Source organism: Phlebotomus papatasi, chromosome 3, assembly GCF_024763615.1.
Source record: "Phlebotomus papatasi isolate M1 chromosome 3, Ppap_2.1, whole genome shotgun sequence".
Classification (NCBI taxonomy): Eukaryota; Metazoa; Arthropoda; class Insecta; order Diptera; family Psychodidae; genus Phlebotomus; species Phlebotomus papatasi.
Genome location: NC_077224.1, coordinates 68,266,613 through 68,288,870, shown reverse-complemented (window position 1 = coordinate 68,288,870; position 22,258 = coordinate 68,266,613). Strand labels below are relative to the sequence as shown.

General features: G+C 33.1%; 1 protein-coding gene across 9 annotated transcripts in view; it reads right to left on the bottom strand.

Moving 5' to 3' along the window:
- The window catches only part of LOC129807293 (protein doublesex), a 228,148-nt gene extending 207,347 nt beyond the window's left edge, over window positions 1-20,801 (bottom strand). For 5 of the 9 annotated variants that reach the window (XR_008752257.1, XR_008752262.1, XR_008752263.1 and 2 more), the window contains exon 1: window positions 20,125-20,801. The gene's annotated coding sequence lies outside the window, so the exon portion shown is untranslated. The remainder of the gene's footprint in view (window positions 1-20,124) is intronic. The other 4 variants (XR_008752256.1, XR_008752259.1, XR_008752265.1 and 1 more) reach the window with 3 other exon arrangements.
- Window positions 20,802-22,258: the final 1,457 nt, after the last annotated feature.

The window sequence follows — 22,258 nt, the reverse complement described above, 5'->3', positions numbered from 1 at the left end:
GATATCAATAAAGCGAAAAATATTATTCATTGGTATTGTCAGAAAAATTACTTAAATGTTTAGGCTATTTTTGTCCCTATCGTTCAGAGAAGCACAAAATACACCGAATCAGACTCTGTTGAACTTTCCAAGGTTAGATGTAAGACTTATCTTTGATTATGTTTCTCAGTTTAATTTTTATTGTTGATTTTCAGTCCGTAAAAATTGTCTCGTCCTTAAAGGGTTAATATGATTCTCATTAATTTTATTGTTAATTAATTTTCAAGTATGTGATTTGTGGGAGTTGTTTCTACACTGGTAAAAATAAAAGAATCAAATTGATCTAAATTTGATCTTTTTGCAAAGGTTGGATCAAATTTCGAACTTTGATGCACATTTATGATAATGGAACATGTTAACTTGATCCATTCATCCTTTGCAGAAGGATCAATTTGATGCTTTTATTTTTACCAGTGCAGTGTATGAATCATTTAATATTTAGAGTTTGTTCCATTTGCAATAAGTGGTAATTGCAATAAGCAACAAGAGCATCACACAGTAAAACAATTTTGTCTCCTTTACCATGATTTTCATTGTAAATTTTACATTAAACGTGTAATTCTGTGTACTGGTACACACACATTCATGTAATTTCTACACATTTTGTCTGAAAATTGTGTAATGTTACATGAAATTTCTAAAACAAATGTACATATCTGTGTGATTATTCACTTATTTTGGCAGTACGGTGAAAAAAGACATAATGTAAAACAAGAAAGTGAAATTTGATACCGTGAAATGTAAGAAAAACCACTTCCGTTACAGAATTCTTTGTACTTTTGCATTAGCAACAGAACATTACTTAAAAAGTACAATATTTCATCATTTAATTGATTAAGTACACAGTTTATGATTACATAAAATTTAAGATACACATTTTCAGATTACTTATTTTGCTCAAATACATAATTTCAGTAACTTTACAAGAATAACTCTTTCGTCTCTTTTGGGACTCTGAGTACCCAAAGAAGCATATGAATATTCTATGAAAAACAATGTTTTTTAATTATTCAGAACTGATAAAAATCCGATTTTTGTGGATGATTACAAACTATAAGGATGTCCAAATGTAAGATATTCTTGTAGGACATCAATTAATTCCTGAGCTTAGATATTTTTGATTAAAAAATGGCGAAATTAGCTTACAGCATATGCTGCGGTCCGGAAAGAGATAATCGTGGTAAAAAAGCAAACCAACTCTTATCATTGTAAATTTTTTTTACTGTGCATATAACAACCTTCAGCACCCGCCTAGGGATGATTTGTTGGGTATGTCATAGGAATGAAGGATTAGGATTAGTGAGTTTGGCCATCGACTGGGTTAACAACTGTAGAATGGGCCGTACGCTCTACAAAATCGACTTTAAACATAAATAATTTTATATTAAAATTTTTTTGTGAAAATCACATTTTTTTTTTGCAAAATTGCTAAAAATCAATTTAAATCAATTTCTGTGTGGCAAGTTCATCTTTTCCTCAATAAATAGACAAATCTCGAAATGTTAAGTGACTCAAAAATACAAATCACATATTTGAACGCCCATTAGCGACAATTAATATGAATTCTATTAAAATTTTATTGTGCAAGTGTGATAAGCTAATTCAGTAAAATATAGGTGAAAATAGGCTACCATCCAACACGGGGTAACAGTGAACACTGTGATATTATAATTAAATATGTAACTTTAGTGGAAAAAAAGGAAGAAAACTAAATGAATTCATAGACACTGTAAGGACGCCTGTATATTGAATAAATGGTCGATGTAATCCAAGTAGAAATACAAATCAGTGTGCAGTGCTACTCCATGTAAGATTGTACCCCTATTTCCTCCAAATCCATTAATTACCCCTTTTGTAGCAAAATGTTACCATAATGTAAAAACTAGGTCATGAAAATGTTATTCGCACGTGATTAAAATGGCTTGGGTAGTATTGTGCTCTAGCCACTCTTTCACCTAAATCTCTCAGTTAGCCTAGGCAGAAATAAAGTACAATAAATATAAAACTCTTTATTAGTAAAATAAAGGTTCACATCTGATTCTAAGCATCACGAATTGATACAGAATTTATACTTTTCAATCCTTACTAGTCCTAATTGATTGAGAAAACTAGTAATCAGCTTATTGTAGGGTATTGTCAGGGGCATGACATTTCCTATGTTTCCCATATGTTTCTAGCGAGCCGAAAAAACTTTTGAGTTTATTAGCTATTTTCTGTCATTGTAGAATGAATTAACAAAAAATACTAATACAAAATAAAAGCCAATTTAATAAAGATGAGGCAACCGAAAACCCTAAATAGGCAGCCTGCATAGTTTTGGAGATATCTCGTGAAATGTGTACGAAAACAGGGGAAAAATTACACTAAAACCGGTCGCATTTTTCAGAGTTAATGTCATCCCCCTGGGTATTGTTATTAATCGTATTGGGATCTATGTACAATGTGTAGTCATTTTACCCGCCAAAACCGTAAAGTAAGTTCGTTCCCTACAACCTCGCTGTGGCAATGTCCGTTATATTCGAACCGTTCCCCCCCCCCCCCCCCCCCCGGCCAGCCCACTGAGTATATGAAGGTGACAGGTGGCGACATGAGTAGTGTTACTATGTCACGAGAACTTCGTGAGTTACTGCACTGTGTATGGGAGAAACTCGCATCGAGGACCACCACCGATGCTTATCGGTTGTAAGTGCCGTTCCTAAGAGGAAATTCAAAACTCCGGGAGCCTGGGAAGGAATTAGGGCGCTTCAAATTTAATCATGTCATATTGTTGTTCATCCCTTGTTGGTAGAATTTGCGAATTTGCTAAGTCTCATTGTAGAACGTCCAGGAACTCCTACCCTGCAGTGTGAATGTTTCTTCCATGCTTCCGGAGTTATTGGGCAGAAGCAGTGCATTTTTTTAACATTTTATTCCATGTAAAAATGTCTTTTTCTAAACATTCAGTTGTATTGCACCCCGGAAGACCAATGATTTTGCCTATTGCGCCACTGAGATCCTCTATTGTAGGTGAAATGCTTAATGTGAACAAACTCGGATTGCATGCAAATTCGATTTGGAGCTGAAGTTGGGAGATATTGTACAGCAATTTTGAAAAACAAAATCTAAAATAAACGTAAATTTTGTATTTAAACCAAAATATCTAGAATTTGGATGAACTGAGCGATAGATTATTTATGAGTGAAATATAGACTGCAATAATATTGATAAATACCTTGATTTTATCGGTTGCTCTATATCTGAGATAATTCAATTTATTTGTTTTGGGTTACGTTTTTTGAACACAGGTTACGTTTTTGTGTCTGTAGGTGTTTCGTATTTCTAGAACTGATCACCTTTCGAACTTATAAAACTGTTTAAAGAATTTTTCAACGTAATTTTCATAAGTTGTCAAAATATGAGCTCGCGTTATTGAATTAACAAAGAAAAACAGTGTTTTTGTAGTCGCGTAATTTACCTCAAATTTATCTGAGTGTATCATTTCACTCAACAGAAATTAACTTGATGCACTTCACAGGCCCACATTTCAGTCACTCTGTAAATAATGCAATGTTATTAAACCTACACGAAAAAAAACATATATTCCTGATAAGGAGTTTTTTTTTTCTAGTGTGACTTGTGATAATTAAATAATGTCTGATAATTCACGCTTAATATAAAGATTTCTCAAACAAGGTCAATTTTGGCAAAAGTCGCAAAAATGGCCTTCAATACAATCTAGATTTCTGGATTGATAAGTGTATTTATCAAATAAAAAGGTACGTCAGATTGTTAAATTTTTAGTTTTTCTTTAGTAAGTTGTTCCGTAAACTGAAGAAGCACCCTCTTGAATTCCGGTTCAGGTGTATATCAATTCACAAACACAGAGAAATGAGCAAAAGCGCGACTGAGAAAAATTCTCATGCAATTTTCTCACTCACTCCTGCAGATTCAATTTTCCCGCCACATGAGAGAGGCGAATAGTTATGCGCATTTTGTATAACTGTTCTGTTGGAGAAAATGCACAATGTATCGAAGTACAGAAGTGCACGAGAAATTGTGACGCAGTTTCTGGTCCATTATTGCTCCAGCTTTACAAGAGTGAGCGATGAATACAATCCTCGATTTTGAAATATTAAACTTATTTTTGCTTTAAGGCTATAATTTTTGTGAGTAACGCATATAGGGGAAAGTGCCCATGCTTTGCACGGTCCCAAGCTTCATATTTACTAAATTTTTTACTAAATTATTTTAAAAACAAGGCACTGTCCCCTAGTTTTTTAAAATGTGTGTGCGATGAGTCACATTTATTGAAAAACATAGGAAAAATCTAGTTATTCTGAAGCTTAGGATCCTGTAAAGGTAAAGCATGGGCACTTTCCCCTACTCTAAAACTCTCCTTTATTTGTCCAACTTACTAATTACTATCTGTTAAGGTTTAAGCTACACTGAATGAGTTAACCCTTTACGGACGAGTGGGACACCACTGTCCCAAAAACAAAACTACTTTTTTAACTACAGAAAGTTATTTTGACCTTTAAATAATTAGAAAAAAATTGGTTTTCGTTTTTGGAACACGGGTGTCGCAGTAGTCCTTAAATAATTTCGAAATAAAATCTCAATCTATTTTAATATTTAAAAAACCTGTTCAACTCAAAATTCATGAAAAATTAATTCCATATGACGATCACACTCGCATTTAGGAGTTATTTTTAATACTCGAACTCCACAGAGAAAGAAGTATAATGAGTAGGGGAAATGCTTCTAATTTTGTCCAGTTTCTTATTTTGGACACTTTGAGGATAACATTGGACACTAAAAATAAATTGATTAAAATGATGGATTTTTATTCCAATATTTGATGAATAATGAATTATATCTAAATATTTGTTCCTTTTGGAATATTTTGACACTAAATACGTTAAAATTTGAATATGATTTGAGTTGAAATTGCTTTGTTGAAAATTCAGTGTGAGCAATTGCTTACGAGAAATATGACAGAACTTCGTGGCTTACTTCAGTCTTATTTAGTTTTAGTGAAGTACTAACAAAGTTTGTTCGCTGTTTTTGAGTCATATTATTGAATATTCATTGAATATTGTGTTGATTCACGTTACTGATGATTTGTACATTTGACCTGAAGTGAGATTTGCCTTGTGAATTATATTTTTCGTGTGAAAAATGGGAAATTTTTTAAGACATTCACCAGTGAGGTGATGATTCTTATTTTGGACAGGTGTTTTTCTCACGAAATTTCGTGAAGTTTTAGCTTTTGTGATGACTAGGTTGGACAAATGCCTGGAGAAATGAAGGAGCATCATCTCTACGAAAGAGATGCAGTGAGAAATGCCTTGAAAGGCTCCCGGAAAGGGCAGGGAATGAGCGAATCCGCACGTACTTGGAGTACCGAAGTCAACTCACTTTAATGAATGATATGGAAAGTTTCTGGGCTTCTTGTGACATTCCACGTTTCCCTTACATGACCAGGAAGAGGACTTGGTAAGATTGGTTCATGAAATGAAGAACAATGGGCATCCTGTTGAGGCGGATTATCTGTCCAAATTTACAGACAAGTTGTAAAAATTAATAACCAAGTTGTCCAAAATAAGAGTCAAATTCACCTCTACATATCAATTCATTTTTAAACGTATTAAAACTAATTTTAGTAAAAATGAGATGATAAATAGCTTGCCAAGTTTCTAAACAATCCTTCTGAAAAGAGAGTAACAAGAAAAGTCAATTAGTATTGAAAATATGGCACTTCAAACTTAGGATATCGATGCTTATATGCAGACTGTCCAAAATTATAAGCACTTCCCCTATATCCCGTGATGTTTTCAGCCTTCAAGATTTACAACTTCCACCCGAACCCCCACCGTAAACTACTTTTCCCAGTATATTTTTGCATTTCAGACGTTTTCTGACAAATGACGTCACACTGTTTGTCCATTCGTCCGTTATCGCGCCTCAAGGCCAAACGGTAAGAGATAGAAACAAGGGACCTTCAGGAGATCTCCGTATTTCGACCCAAGGACGGTTAACAGGCCTCTCATTTTTAACTTAGTCCTCTACTACCTCCAAAATCTTGTCTTTAAGGATATGATTTTTGGATATGATTTAGAGATTACCTAGGTTGACATTCGTTCTTATACGAAAATACAGTAGACTCTCGCTCAATCGGCTCTTTTTCAATAGGACGCAAAATTTTGTTGACGATTTTCACGATTGATTTTAAAGTAAATTTGTTGAAATTCGCTGTATTTCTCCATGTTTTATCGTGATTCTTAAAACTTGAGCCCTTTTTGTGGAATTTATAATGATTTTGATGCCCAAATCCCTCGATAATTTGGATGACATTTTGCCCCATATGTCCGATTGAGAGAGAGTCTACTGTACAAAACTGTTGAATTAATCCTAATACCAATTTTTCTAAATCAGAAGTAAAAAGCTGAAAAGAACATATTTAACAGCGAATGGGATCATATTTGAGCTAGTTGAAAATGTCTTTGAATTTCTCACAAATATGAGCCAGTTCCAATTAGTTATAAACGTGTCATGAACCGCTGAGCATTTTTTGTCCAAGAATCAATAATACTACTCCTAAATTATTTTTGGATTTTTTGAGATTTTTTGAGTAATTTATTAATTGGTTCAAATCGGTTATGAATCAGTAAATCGGTAAATATGTGGAAGGTCTTTGAGGTATAACATAACTCACGAGTTCGGGTATTTCGCAAAGCATGAGACGCTTAGTCACTCTTTTTAATTACTTGGTCTGACGACACCTTCTACCATCACCCAGAAGGTTTATTCGATACTCAAAACTCTTCGACGTTTTCTGGAGTGGACTTATAATGCAATACTCGCCTGTACTCTATTAGAACATTGTTTATTCCAATAACATACGGGACGGAGTTTTTTCTCGCGTTATTTCTTTGACATTGACCTTTAGCAAATGCATTAGATACTTATGTGGTCTCAGCCCTCATGATTATATCTCGGCACCGCAACATCCTGGTGTACTGTAAACCTCCATCATTTCTTTATCAGCGAGCGGTTTCTTTTTTTCGCCTTTCTAGGAGCCTGCGATACACTTCTAACTACAGTTCACGGGCTTCGACCAGGGTGAGGAGCCCTGGTTAAAGGGAGTTGGTTTGAGATCTAACTTAAACCAAATATTACGGATAGTATTTATTGATGTGATAGTACTTTTTTGATAGTACTAGAAGTTCCAGAAATGATACTCCATAATTTCTCACAATTAATTTTCGTCTCTTTAGTCTATTCTTGTTAGTATTTCTAAGGAATTACTATCTTCTCTTTTTCTTTTTAGTTGATATTCTTTACAATCTCAGCTTTTATTGTCACAGGTGGAATTCGACTTTGTCAGATTGGGCCCAATTTTAGATTTACACGTTTTGACACTTATAGATCACGAATATCATATACGCCAAAAATTGATTTTCGTGGACGTCCCGTCTCTCCGTCCATCGTATAGTCACCTCTGGAGAGAGAACGGAGAGAGATATCGACAAGTGGTTTCGGCAAGTGTGTATGGGTGGCTAACAGTAGGTGATGTCAGATCCACCCCCCCCTCCCTCAACCGAATTTTGGAATACCTTCAAATTTTGTTTTCTCAATAACTCAGCCCATATGGCATCGATCGATCTCAAATCTTAGTATGTTATAGCTGGGCCTAAGAGGTTCGAGCTTAGGCCCCCCGACCCCCTTGACCCGCGCTAAAAGGGGTTAACAATTTAATTTTCAAATGACCATTACTCCGGTTAATTGTCAGAATTTGAAAAATTTTTGTGATTTGGAGAGCTCTCGTTAAATGTTACAACTATTCTGCACCCCAATACCATCCGATTTAATTTAATGTCCGATTGATCTAAAAACGATTTTTGCAACCTTGATGTTGAATATTTCGAAAACGGTGAATCACACTACTTCTACTATGTTCCTTGAGCTATAACTGGTAATGTCTTGACCGGAAGGACCGGACCGTATTTTCAGTGTTTATGAAGCGATTTTAATGAAATTTTAGTTTATTGTGTGAGATAGAAAACCTTTCTAGCGATGGGTCTTATCCATCAGAACACGACCGCATGGGATCTCAGTGGCGCAGTAGGCCATGCCGTTGGCTTCTAGGCGGTGAGATCTCTGACTTTACTCTCACAGCTCTGAGGTCGAGTCCCACCCGGGCAAGCAACTGAATGTCTAGAAAAAGACATTTTCACATGTGATAAAAACTTAATAAAATGCACAGCCTCTGCGCAAAACACTATGGGGAAGGCGTTTCTAGGCGATCTACGATCAGCAGATTCTTCCAACACGAGCACGTTGTAAAAGATTACATTGTAATACAAATAAAGTGTCTCGATACGATTAAATAATAACCACCGCACTAGGGGAAAGTACTCTCCCTTCGAACGTTCATGCTTTCGAATAATGTGAATTTTCTTTCAGTTTTCCTGAGAAACTTACACATTTCTATTAAATAATAGTTAGCTTATTATCAATTATTGATAATATTATGTGATAATTATGTGTAAGTCTGTTAGGAAAAGTGAAAGAAATTCACATTATTCGAAGGCATGAACGTTCGAAGGGAGAGTACTTTCCCCTACACCCTGACACTTACGTATCGAAATTGGCCGGATTCTGTGTGTAATGTTTATTAACCGATTTCAATTAACTTTTTCCTCTTTTGTTGGTCTTCTGAACCTAAACTATTTAGAATAGAAAACGACCAATGATAGACCCATATAAGCTTATGGTGGTGAGATTCTTTACACATGACCTCTAAATCCATGCAACTCGGGATGCTTTCAATTCGGAATGCGTAAGAATTCAATTGCGGGTTAAAATTTAGGGGTAAAGAATCACGTCGAACAAACGGTTTTTGACTGATGAAATGAATAAAATAGGCTCGACGCGAAATTCTATTCAAAATCGAATTTTCATGCATTCTAAATTTGAGCACTCCGAGTTGCATGAATTTCGAGGTTACCTGTAAAGAATCTCAAGTACCTTAAGCTTATTTGGACTTATCACTGGATTTTTTTTTGGATTCATACTGTAAGCTTTCCTTCAAATGACGTTATTTTGAACACTGAATCATAAATGTTACTACCTATGTTTTCGAACATGCTTTTTATCAATTCCTTTTATGCTAAAAAAACTTTTCCCTCACCATCTGCTGAAAGAAACAGTGCAATATAATCCACGAAGGTCGCAAATTTATGCAGGTTTTGTGTTCAGAAGAAATGTTTATCAATTAAGCAAAATTAATGCTGCGCTGCGTGATCTAATCCACGAAAAGCCGGCAACCTAATAGCGCTTTTTGAATTTCTATATCTTCTATTCTAGTATAATCATCAGCAAGAACTGATGCAGGTTTTTAATTTCCTATCAACAAACTTCATACTTCAAACAGTTACTTAGCAAATTGTAATATTATACAATATGATTTTTTCAATTAATTTTAAGCATCTTTTAATTAGATATTTCTTGTGAATTTGCATAATTTCACTTACGTCATTTCATTAACTCGTCGAGTATTGAATTTCCATGGAAAGTCTTCTTCAACAAATCCAATAAAATTCTTACCAAGGTAATAGGCACTTATTTTTCTAGGAGAAGGCGGAACAGTTTTAGACATGAACTTTGATTTGGATTTAAAGAGAGATAAATGGAACAGTATATTTATTTTGTATATTTACATAATGTTTTATTTATTTATAAATTAAAATTAATAATTGCTGAATTTCAGTAATTTTAAAATCGTTACCCAAGAACTAAATTTCCCTTCAACTATTTACAGTTATGTTTTCCTTTAGATATCCAGAAAAAAATGATTTTTTTTTTTGGTCGAGTGGGTCAGATCATTGAAAGTCCACCACTCAGAAAAGAGCTCTGTAGAAACAGCTCTTAATTTAGCTCTTGAAATAAGAACGGGCATTTGTGTCTTGGGTTAAAGACTATTTTACTTGAACGAAAGCATTTATTTTAAAACATGCTTTGGCTCAAGAACGTATAGTCTTTGAATTTTCAAAGATTAAAAAGAATGTCTCTGAAGGAATTTTAAGCACCGAGCAGGTCTTGGAGCAAAGCATAACGAGCTTTGATTCCAGTATCATATTTTTTCTGCTGTATCGTAACAATGTTGACGTACACTCACAAATAATAAACGCAATTGAATTTCACGTTTTTTTATTGAACTATCACTGTATACATTTTTAATCTATTGTATTTCACATTCCCTATTCTTTTTTCTTAGCGAAATTGATCACTTTTTGGCCAAATCAAGACTCACATTTAGAAACATTTTTTTCCATCTGACTATCGATGAGCGGGATGCCCGACATGTTTACAATTTTTTTTTCACCGGAACCATCTCGCAAAAATCTTTTAAATTTTTCACTGATTTTTAAATAAAAAATCACTATTGCACAACACTCCAGAGGCTCGAGCGAGCTCGTGAGCCACAATGTTTTGTTTTTCAGAAAAAAATATTTTTGTATTTTTCGAGCAATAATTCACCTAATTTTCACATATTCTTGTCGGCACTGTATTTTTTTTAACCACAAGACACTTCACTACTCGTAAAGGCTTCTCCCACAATTTTCACTATAATTTTATTCATAAAATTCGCGAAAACAATCACCACTTTGCGAATTAATTGCACTGTAAAATATTTTGTCTGCCATTTGACAGCACTGGAAGCCACTGAAAATTTTCTAGTGAGACGGTACTTCACTCAAGACACGCCAACTCTTGGTTGATCTGTTTTAGAACACAACTCTTAATTCAAAGCACGACATGTTTAGGTTGATTCGGCTCTTAAAATATTCTTACAGACAAGAGCTGTATTTTTGCAAATCCCATACAAAGTTAGAACTGCCCTTTTCTGAGTGACTCTGAACAATTACTTAAAGTAAATATTCAAAACCATCTAATAAATAATTAGGTGTTAGATACCTGATTATTATGAACCCATCGGGCAAACTCAGTGAAATTAATGATCTGATAAAAGAATGAGAAGCTCAAGAATTGCAGCATTAAAGGGTTTAGCCCAGATAAGAAAATTCGCAAAAGATGAAAGTATTGCGGCCTTAATCTGCCCCACCGTCCTCTATATACAACTCAGAGTCGTAAAGTTTACGATTTTATTTCAACTGTAGTTAATTTGATTTTTTTAATTACAAGTTATATCTATTACATAATAAAATCATATTCAGTAATTATATCCTTGAAATATTAAAAATAACTCAAAATGTTTAAATAAATGTATATTCAAATAATGCTTTTATTTAACTCTTAAACTACACTTTTCTAGAATTTTCTTTCACTAATAATCGTATTTTTAAATCATTGAGAATGTCATTCAAATCTCATTATGAATTACCTTGCCATTAAAAAAATAAAACAGAAAAGTTTTTTTGTAAGTTCTCATTTAGTACAGTTGCTGATGCAAACAAAAATATCTTGATCATATGATTTTGAATATTAACGATAGGTCTTCTGACTTTCAAAAATTCACAAGCATCAAGTACATATCTTCTGCTCTATTATTCTTAAATATTGCACAGTTCCTCATGAGACAATATCTCTTCCTTAGAAATAACTTGTATATCATTTGCTCAGCGACCGTAAAGATGATTATTTGTATTATGTTGTCAAACTAGACTTACGTCAGTTTAATTTGTGTGACATAAATGCAAACTTCTCTTGTCTGTTTCACGTCAGATTTGGCATTTCAGTGAAAATTGCAGATTAATATCAGTCAATCTGTGCAGATATCTGTAAATATGCACTTAACGTTTATTAGTGCAAGTCACCGAACCAAACTACGCTCTGCATGTTATTGATTTATTATTCTTTAAAAGGAATTCTTAATCAGAAAAAAGCATGAATTTTCAACTGACATTGATCTACCTTTTAATAACGTGATTGAAGTTTTCCATAAAATTTATTACTGCAATGTATTATTATCATTATTAAGAAAAACTATCCGATTTACAATAATGAATTTAAAGTTATATTATTAAAAGTATTTGATTGTTTTATATTTGGTTCGATCAATTTAGAAAACTATGATCGAAAAAGATTTCTCAATATAGAACCGATAAAGATTCTTTATCAAGTTTTGCCTCCATAAGGGAATAAATTTAAATTGATAAATATCGCAGCAAAATTATCATTGAGAACATATCACGGTCACATCAACATTATTTCTGCAGATCTCTCCTTTAGTATGTTAAGAATAAATTTCCATTGAGTATAAAGAGAGAAAAATAATTGACTACAAAAAAGAAAACAATTTATGCGAATTACCAAAGTGTTAGAGTCTATTCCAAAAGGTTTCTGTTGACTTTTAACGTACTTTAGCCACGTGGTGTAGAATTTACAGTATGTGCTCAAATAAATTATGCGGATATGTTTCGTTCATTGATGCTAATGTCTAAAATATTCGCCTTTCTTAAATTTTCATGGTTAAAGTCCAACGATTCTGAAAGGCCTATTCATCAGCCACCTTAGGTAAAGTATTAATAAATTTTATTGAGTTTTAAAATTAATTGTTATTAATTTCTTGGTTTTTACAGGTCTATAAGGTAACATTAAGAGTTAAACAAGGCTTTTTGGTTTATTTCTGAAGCGACTCAAACAATTTAAGAAAAACCTTTCAAGCTTCGTACACACTCTGGCTTTGAACACTTCATATTTTTCATATTTCATATTTATTTAATCTGGCCTAATGTCATATTTTTTTAAAGCTAGCCTTAAACCACACATTTTATGAAGTCTTATTCATTAAAGGAATATAGCAAAAACATAAAATGTTCAAATCCAAAGTTTGAAAAACATGTTTACTAAATAGAAGTCATTGTGCGTTGAAAATAATGACTACCGTACAATAACTTTTGTTTGTAAACATGTTTTAAAATTTTCCTATGAGAGAGCGAGATGACTAGATCTCACTCACTCTCATTGAAAAGTCAAAAACATGTTTACAAAATAAAAGTTATTGTTCGTTGGGGATAATGGTGAATAAATTTAAATTTAATTTCGAATTGTTGTTGTTGTTATGAAATAGCATTATGACAAGCTGTTAAAAAATGACATTCGAGGCGTTCCGAAATTCTAACAGCAAATTACATGAGCCATCTAATGTAACTATGGATATTATAGTCCTACTAAATACTTTCTTTATCGGAATGTAAATAAAAACACAATTCAAAATGATTCAATTCAATTCAATAAAGAAGTCTAAATGTCTATTCCTAGGATTTTCAAACCAACCTTAGAATTTCCTAAAATTCGGTGGTGTCCACACAGATTTTGAATTTAACTGAGATACGTACCTCAGGATAATATATGTATGTACAATTATAATCAATGGATTCAATGGACTAGACTTACTTAAAACGGACTTTAATTTATTTGCATATAAAATTATTAGAAATTTGAAATATATAGATAATGGGCTAAGCTCAATAAATTTCATTTTGTAAAAATGTTTGCGAAATTACCTATGAGAGTGAGCGAGGTGACTAGATCTAGATCTCATTTATTCTTACTGAAATATTATAAACATCTTTATAAAACAAAAGTTATTGTGCGGTCGACATAAGAGTTAGCGAGATAGCTCTCAAGTTTACATATACTAAAACTGTATCATATTCTTTATTATGAGATCAATACCATTCAAGTAATGTTATTACTACTTTTTTTATGTTTGCAACAATGTCTCACAATTTAAATTAAGTAATTTGCCTCACCCTTCCTAATGCCTAATAATTATTGTGTACTAAATGTTGCTAATGATATAATAATATATTGTACACACAGAGAAATTTTAGTGGCATAACAACTCCAAATGGTGTTGTCGGACACACCAACCTCAACCCCAAAATCAACTAACCCCAATTCGGTGTTCAGAATACACCAAGTGGTGTCACAAAGTAACTAACACCGGCTTTGGGTTTCTGATTACACCAATTTTACACCAATTATTAACACCAAATTTAGCGTTGTTGGAACACCATTGTGGATTTTGTATCACACCATCTCAAGAAAATATAGGTGTTCCTTTTACACCAATAAATGAAAAATGTCTACAGATTTGCAACTAAAACTAAATGATCAAAGGATTTAGAATTAGGGCATTGGCATTCATTGGATGGGATTTGAAATTAAATTCCTGGGTGTTTCTATTTAAGAATTTTCCATTTTTCTGCGTGATTTTTATTAATTTTTGACCATTGTTTGATGGCTTGGGGCCCTCCCTGGATGATATTCTCTGTATTTCAAAGCCATTTGGTGCGTGAAAATCTTTTTCCAACATTAAAAGCCTGCGCCGAGATTTGAACACGCGACCTTTGTGATGACAGTCGAGCATCTTCCAGCTGCACCACGAACTCCTATAATGTATTCAAAGCATATCGGGAACCCTTGCATCGGCACACACGATATTCCAAAATTAGAGATTACAATTAGAATTACAGATTTGCAACTAAAACTATGATCAAGGATTTAGAATTAGGGCATTGGCATTCATTGGATGGGATTTGAAATTAAATTCCTGGGTGTTTCTGTTTAAGAATTTTTCATTTTTCTGTGTGTGTGGTCGATGGTGAGCGACGAACACCGTTTGGCGTTGCAACAGCACTGTTTAGAAAATTGATGGTGTTACTTTTGCACCATTTCAGAGATTTCTGTGGCGGAGTTAATACAACACCGCCAAAGCATTTCATAGAACACCATTGATTCAAAACTAGGTGTTAATTTGGTGTGAATGCTACTACGTTTGGTGTTCAAGCAACACCAACACCAAATTCAACCCCAAATTCAACACCGCTTTCTCAAAATCACTTCTCTGTGTGTAAACTTGAAACGGAAGATCAACGTACAAGTTATTGCAATTTTCTGGGCGGTCACTGTTTATGTGCTGAATGTATCAATATGCAGATTTTACACTATAATTTATTAGGTGCATTGATTTTTAGATTAAATTTTTCTAAGTCTATAAAAATGCGTATTTTGCATGTTATTTAGATTTCCATATGAACATATTTCGAAAGGCGAAAGAACTTTTGCAAATTTTACTGTTGAGCAACTTCTTGCCAGAGGCTCAGGTATTCTTGATTTGTTTTTTTCCCTCTTTCCGTATCACCATCCTCAGTTTTCTTCGCTTAAGTGGGTTATATAATATTAATAATAATAATGGCATTAGTTCCGTTAGCATCATGAGTGATCCATTTCGGAATGAATGTAAATAGACATTAAAATAAGATACATTATTTGTTTCCGATGTGTCCAGGCCAGGAGCATAACCGTCCAGACATTCTCCCATATAATCAAATCCATAGAAATTAAATGATAAATATACTCGTTGGAGATAATTTCTATGGTGACACTTTTTTTATTCATATTTGCTAAATTAACAAGAGAAATAAATTATTACTTTGTCTCGACTTCTTATCTCCTGCAAATGTTGCGAATTTTGGGCAAAAAGTGGCTTTTAATGTTTAAGAAAGAATGAGAGAAGTAAATGGCAATTCCATTGAGTTGCATCTTCAAGTCTTTTATGGCCTCTACACATTAGAAAAACTTATGTTCATATTGAAGAGTTTTTCCTATACAAGCGTGGGGAATATACTTCAATATGGACATAAATTTCTCTAATGTGTAGAGGCCATTTAGTATAATACCTCAGATATTTTGAACATTTCTATTCTTATCTCTTTTTACTTATCATACTTCTTTCTTTATTTTACAAACCTAATAACTTATTGAAATTATACATAATGAAATTTTAGAATTGAGGAACGAAATATTCTTTTTTTCCATATTCTTATTTTACAAGAATTTTCACGATTAATCATCATAATTGCAGTAAATTTGTAATTAAAATTACGGAGGAAAACAAATCATATAGTGCATTATTATTGTAGAAATATTCTAAAAGGGCAAACAACTAACATAATCCAGTCCCAATAATAAAAAAAAAAATATCAATTTCATTTTATAGGAAAAATAAAGGATATTTCAATGTTTTTCTTAATACAAATAAATTATTAATAGAAGGTAATGTTTAAGAATTTCTGTAAAATAATCTTGCAGTATTTGCATCTCAATTAATTCCATTTCATAATAGTAATTGATGAAAAATTTATTTTACCGAATTTGTGGTATTCAGACTCGTTTTATTACCAGTTTGTTAATAAACTAAATACTATTCAGGTAACATTTTGAAGGTATTTAATGTTCTGCAAACTCATCTAAAATTTTTATTGTATATCTTTAGAACAAACTTTATAAAAGAATTTTATGAAACAAAATTCATAAATTCATAAATAAAATGATTCATATTTAGCGAATCAAAATTATTCTAAAAATAAAAACACCCACTATGTCACAAATTTTCAAAAAAAAAATTACTTATTTATATTTTACTGATGTACTGGGCTATTTTTGCCTTTTTGTACATTATTCATTTTACAAATTCATTATTCAGTTTACAATATTTCGTGAAAAATGTCCATTAAGATGTTTCAATAATTTGCATCGGGCGGAATTCGAACTCACAACTATCACGGTCGAGCCAGGGGTCTTGCCGCCCAAGAGCCGAACGTTCTTACCAATTGCACCAAGCACTCCCTCAAAACAAAAAAATATTTGGTAACTTCTGTAAGAAATATAATATTTTAAAAATATAGCTCACAATTTCAAAACTTTTTAGTTGCTACGTTCCTCTAACAGTTTCTTTAGTATGCGAAAAAAGTAGTTAAATAGTAGTTAATCGTTAAATAAACTCAATAAAAAATTATCCGTTCTTCATAGGAAAAGGTAAAAACCGCCTGGAGACGGTCATTTCTGTTTAAGGCATCAAAAAACTATAATATTATTATTGAAAAATAGTGTATAAATAGTAAAATAAATTAATTTTGAACGTTTTTTATGGATCTAAAAAATTATATTTTTTAGGAAAAAACGTTTACAATTTTTTGAACTAGGCGGTAATGAAATTGAAGATGTGTTAATAAAACTGACGTCACTTTCTTGAATCACTTAAATGTATTTGGAAATACATTGCTCATCTTCTGGCCCTCTGGCTTTCACGATCTGAGGCATTAAAGGTCGAATAAGGGAATTCGTCATCACTGTTGATGTCTGCTCTTTTTTTGTCAATCTCGCTTAATTCACAGAAATCGATCATTTTACTCATTCTGGGTAGTCTTCATGTCATTTCAATTGTTTTCTATGCTTAATATTATATCAGGCAAGTCAAGGTGGGAGTTCGGTCTATTTTTTTGTTCTTCAATTTATTTCTTCAGCCTGGCTGAAGAAATAAATTGAAGAACAAAAAAAATAGACCGAACTCCCACCTTGACTTGCCTGAAATATCCATACGGTCGAAAAACCATAAGTGACTTAATATTATATGTTGAAAAACAATAATATATTTTAATAGAACAGCCAAAATAATTAAATAAAAAGATCAGTGATTTTTGAAAATTTTACATGTGAACTAATACCGTCCACAGGCGGTCTAACTTCTTTCCTTCTCAATCTAATACTTTCAATTTTTCACATTCATTAATGGAAATGTGCAAACTACAATAATATATCTTTCAGGAAATAAAATTCTTACTATAGTCTGATTACTTTAAAATGATTTTAAACGAAAGATCAAAGTAGGTTCAACTTCTGAAGAAATGTTAGTAAGACTAAACTAAGGACACCGTAACTTCAAATAAGTTATATGTATTATCGTAGTAAGTGCGATTTATAGAATAATCGTCTTGAGGATGTCTTCCCTGACAGAGGGCTAAACTTTTGCACAACGTATTGGTACATGTTAGCATTAATAAACTTAACCCACTCCTTACCATGGTATTATACATCATACGCAAATTGAGTTATTTTAGATTATTTATTCCTGGGCAATTTTTATCCGAATTGCTGTCGGGAATGGATTTTTAGTAACTTTAGTTCTTCAATTACTTGGGAAAAATAGTCCAACAGAGATGAAAATACATTTTGTTATTGTTTTCTTACTTCGCGGAAGGTCATGCAAAATTTTTACTCAAAATGACGGACGGAAAATACGACATCCTGTCGAATTTGCTAAAATTGGCCTCTTTCCTCTTTCCTGATTTGATTTCTAGTTGCCAATTTGTTTTCTTGGATAGTTACTCTATCTAAAGCAATAGTGTTTGCAATGAATTAATGCACAGAATTTAAATTCAGTGACCGTTAAGACGTGTGTTTGACAGGGACTCCCCGCGCCCCATAATGCATAATTTTTTTTTCTTTTCAAAAAATTCATCTATTAATCTGTAGGAAACTAATCCCAAAATATAAACATTCTATCTCAAGTATTTCTGGTACATTGACTGAATGGGTTAATTCATTAAAGTTAATTAATAAACGATAACCTTAATTTTAATTAAAAAATCAATACCGTTATATAAGAAATCTTCCAGATTTTCTCAACACTAAGGGCCTCAAGTATGTCAGTGGACACAGCAGTGACTATCGCTGTGAGGTCTCGGGTTCAAAGCTGAGCAGCAGCAGAAAAAGATTTCTCATGCCATATCGGCTTTGAATCCGTTAAATGAATGAATGAATACTAATGCCAATGCAATGGTGCAGTGCATGTTGGCAAAAAAGTGAACCACCTAAACTAAGCAATAGAGGCTGGTATGAGAACGAGTTTCGACATGAAAGTGATACTTCGGTCGGTACAGATATTCACTGTCACTGATCCCAAATACACACCGAGACGGGCTGCTGTGACATAGTAGCGGCACCAGCGGCACTGATTGCCCACAGAGCTGTGATATGGAGCGGCTACCCGTATCGGGGAATAAGGATAGAATAGGGATGCGGAAGCATAAGGGGCCCAATTGTGGCCTGGATGCATTGGTAATCCGAAATGGAGAACTGACCCCTGGCATAATCTTATCTCTTCTTAACACTAAATGTACCGACCGTTGGTCGTTTTCCTAGCGCGCTCGGTCAAATGACAGACCGTGGTAAGAGGATACTCAACAAATTTTTCTTGGTAAAGAGGAAAAAATTAAAATTTAGGGTAAAATGGGGTAATTTGGAACCATTTACAATTTGGGACATTTGAGATTTTCTCACCGTTTTAGAAATTCAAAATGAAGAAAAGCTGAGTCTGTTCTTCTTAGTCGCCTTTTTCTTGTATTACGCGGTCTTTGTTTTCTCTTTGCTCATCTGAAACAATGAGAAAGTCTCAAATGTCCCAAATTATAAATGGTTCCAAATTACCTAATTTTACCCTTAGAATCGAAAAATATATTACACACATATTGTAAGAAATTCATAAAGTTTAATAGCGACTTTGTACCAGTCAAATATGTGTTAGTTTTAAAAAATTTTAAACCGGTAAATTTGACCAATCTTGATAGGTTTAGTCTTAATAGATCTTCTTAAAAAAATTTAAAACATTTCATCCATAGCTCTTTTCTCGAAATTTGAGGCATTGCAACTATTAAAATATAACATTATGGACCGAAATAATTTAAAACGGATTGATAAAATGAATGGTTTGAAGCTTGATTCGTCCGAGGGTAGAGCGCTTTCCACTATCTGGGTAATTTTTTTTACTATCCGTCTATTAAAATTTTATATGCAGCATAGTTAATTTTACCATCCTAGTTTCTCAGTGCTATTTAAAGTAAATTGTGGATATTCGTTTCAATATAACATGGGGTAATATTCTAGATTTGCGAGTTGATTGCCCCTTGAAAATTTTAAACATGTTATCTATTCAACTTTTATATAAAAATTCACTTTATGTATTGTTCTCACAATGACAGTGTCTTTATTTTTGATTGCTTTTCATCTTTAATTTTAACTTTTCACATATTTTAAGTCTTATTTTTTACGCGTCCAAATTAAACTTAAATGGGGTAATTTAGCATGACTTGCACGATAAGCAAATGAAATGCAAAGTGGAGGCAGATGTGATAATAATGTCACATTAAAAGATAAATTATAGATCAACTAAGGCAAAAATTCAATTAAATATACAGAAACATTTTGCTGTGTACGCCAGAGAATATTACTTACAACATGTACTATACATTGTTCAGTAAATTATTCTGCAATTTGCTCAAAATATCCAAATATTGACATTTATGTTTCGTCTTGTTGCAATTCTAGCGTATCATTTGGCACTTAGGAACGAAAAACACATTTATATGCTAAAATGATAGTCTTATTTCGTTCTCTCATATTATTTGAGAGAAAAATTATTGGAAGTTTGTGCCGGTTAGAAACTGCACGATCACACGGGTTTTACTACACTGCGATCTTCTTATATTGTTGCGATACTTGCAGTATCACATTAAAGATAATTTAAATATAGCTAAACACATACACTGATACATTCGCTAACAAAGTGGCAAAGACGATCCACTCACAGCCACAGAACTTGCAAATTTAGAAGCCAATGAATATGTATTTTGACTTTATTATTTGCAAAATAATGTTATATATCTTTTTTTTTTTTAAATTACGGTCAGCTAGACGTTCTTCACTGACTTATATCACAAAATCTCGCATTCTGATTTGATCATAAGGCACTCACACATCAACCACTTGGCAAAATGATACTAAAATCAGCCTCAATTGCAGACACTTTTATCAGCTCCCAAACTCTAAGCAAGAAACGCGAATCGATCGAGCCAACGCGAAGTGACCAACTTGCACGGTGTTTGGGACGACTCTGAGCACGAGTTTGCGAATGTTGATGTGCAAAAATATCGAGTAGAGCCGATAATAAGCCTCCACTACCTTCTTGTAAATAAGATTTCAATGTGAGACAATACGGAATGAATAAAAATTCAAGTTGAATCTGAATTTGAATAAAATTCATTAAATGTAATTCTTTATGATCTTTTTCAGTATTTTATTATTTTAAAATGATAAAGACGTGAAATAATAATGTAATGCATTCACTGATAAAAGTGAAACGATCACCGAAGATCCATTCAAAAGTATCGATTTTTTACGTTTATTTAAGCTATTGAAAACAATGAAAAGTTACCTTCGGTGTTCAGTCAGATAAAAGAAATATGTTGTGAGTAATAAGTTACGATAAAACATGTTCCATCGTGATAAATATGCATTTCAAAGTTTCAAATTTTATCCATCCTTTGTAAAGGGATCAATTATGATCCATTTTTGAATCAATATGATCCTCCTTTTTTTACCAGTAGTGTTGTAATGAAAGTGCGCTACGTTCGGACAATTCAATTTTTTTCTATGTTCCTTATGGATTTGGCCCACGCCTCTACAGGAAATTTTACTGCACGAACTCTACGGACAGAGCTGTATCCGTCCGACTGTCGCTAGCTCTAGAGGCCAAACGGTAAGAGATAGCGACATGCGACCTTAGGGGGAACCCCCCATAAATGGACCCAAGGATCGTTAATATGCCCCTCAATTTCCTACCACCCCTCCCCTTCCCCTCCAAAACTATATTTTTTGGGATTGCTCGAAAACGAGTCGTGAGATTTTTTTTTTTCATTTTTGGATATGTTTTAGAGATTACCTTGGCGAATATTCCGTCCAGATACGAAAATAGCGTTGAATGTTGAATAATTCCTAATAACGGTTTTTCAAGGTGAAAGGTTAAAAAGACACTAGAGAGCGCATTTATTAAGCAAATGGGGTCATGTTTGGGGTCGATGAAAAGGTCTTGGAATTTCCCATGAAAGTGAACCGGTTCCAACCGGTCCATAACCGATAACTAATTTTTATCTGAAAATCAATCCTATTACTTTTAAAACAATTTTGGAGGATCTTTTGAGAGATTTATGAATCGGTTCAAATCGGTTGAGAACATAAGTCACGAGTTCGAGCATTTCGCAAAGCCTCGCTTTGCCACCTCTTTTTAAAATATAGTAATATTTTAGTGGGTCAAAGTAGTTTAAAATATATATTGAAAAAAGAGGTGGCAACGCATCACATGCTTTGCGAAATGATCGAACTCGAGACATACCTCAAAAGTACTTTCATGTCATTTATCGTTTACTGATTTACAAATTAAAAATTATACTCTAAATGTCACCCAAAATAGCTTAGAAGTAATAAAATTTATATTCTAATAAAAATTACTTGTCTATTATGAACAGGTTCATTACCGGTTCAGAACCGATTGAAACAGGCCAAGCTTTTTTTTGGAAATTCTAAGACCTTT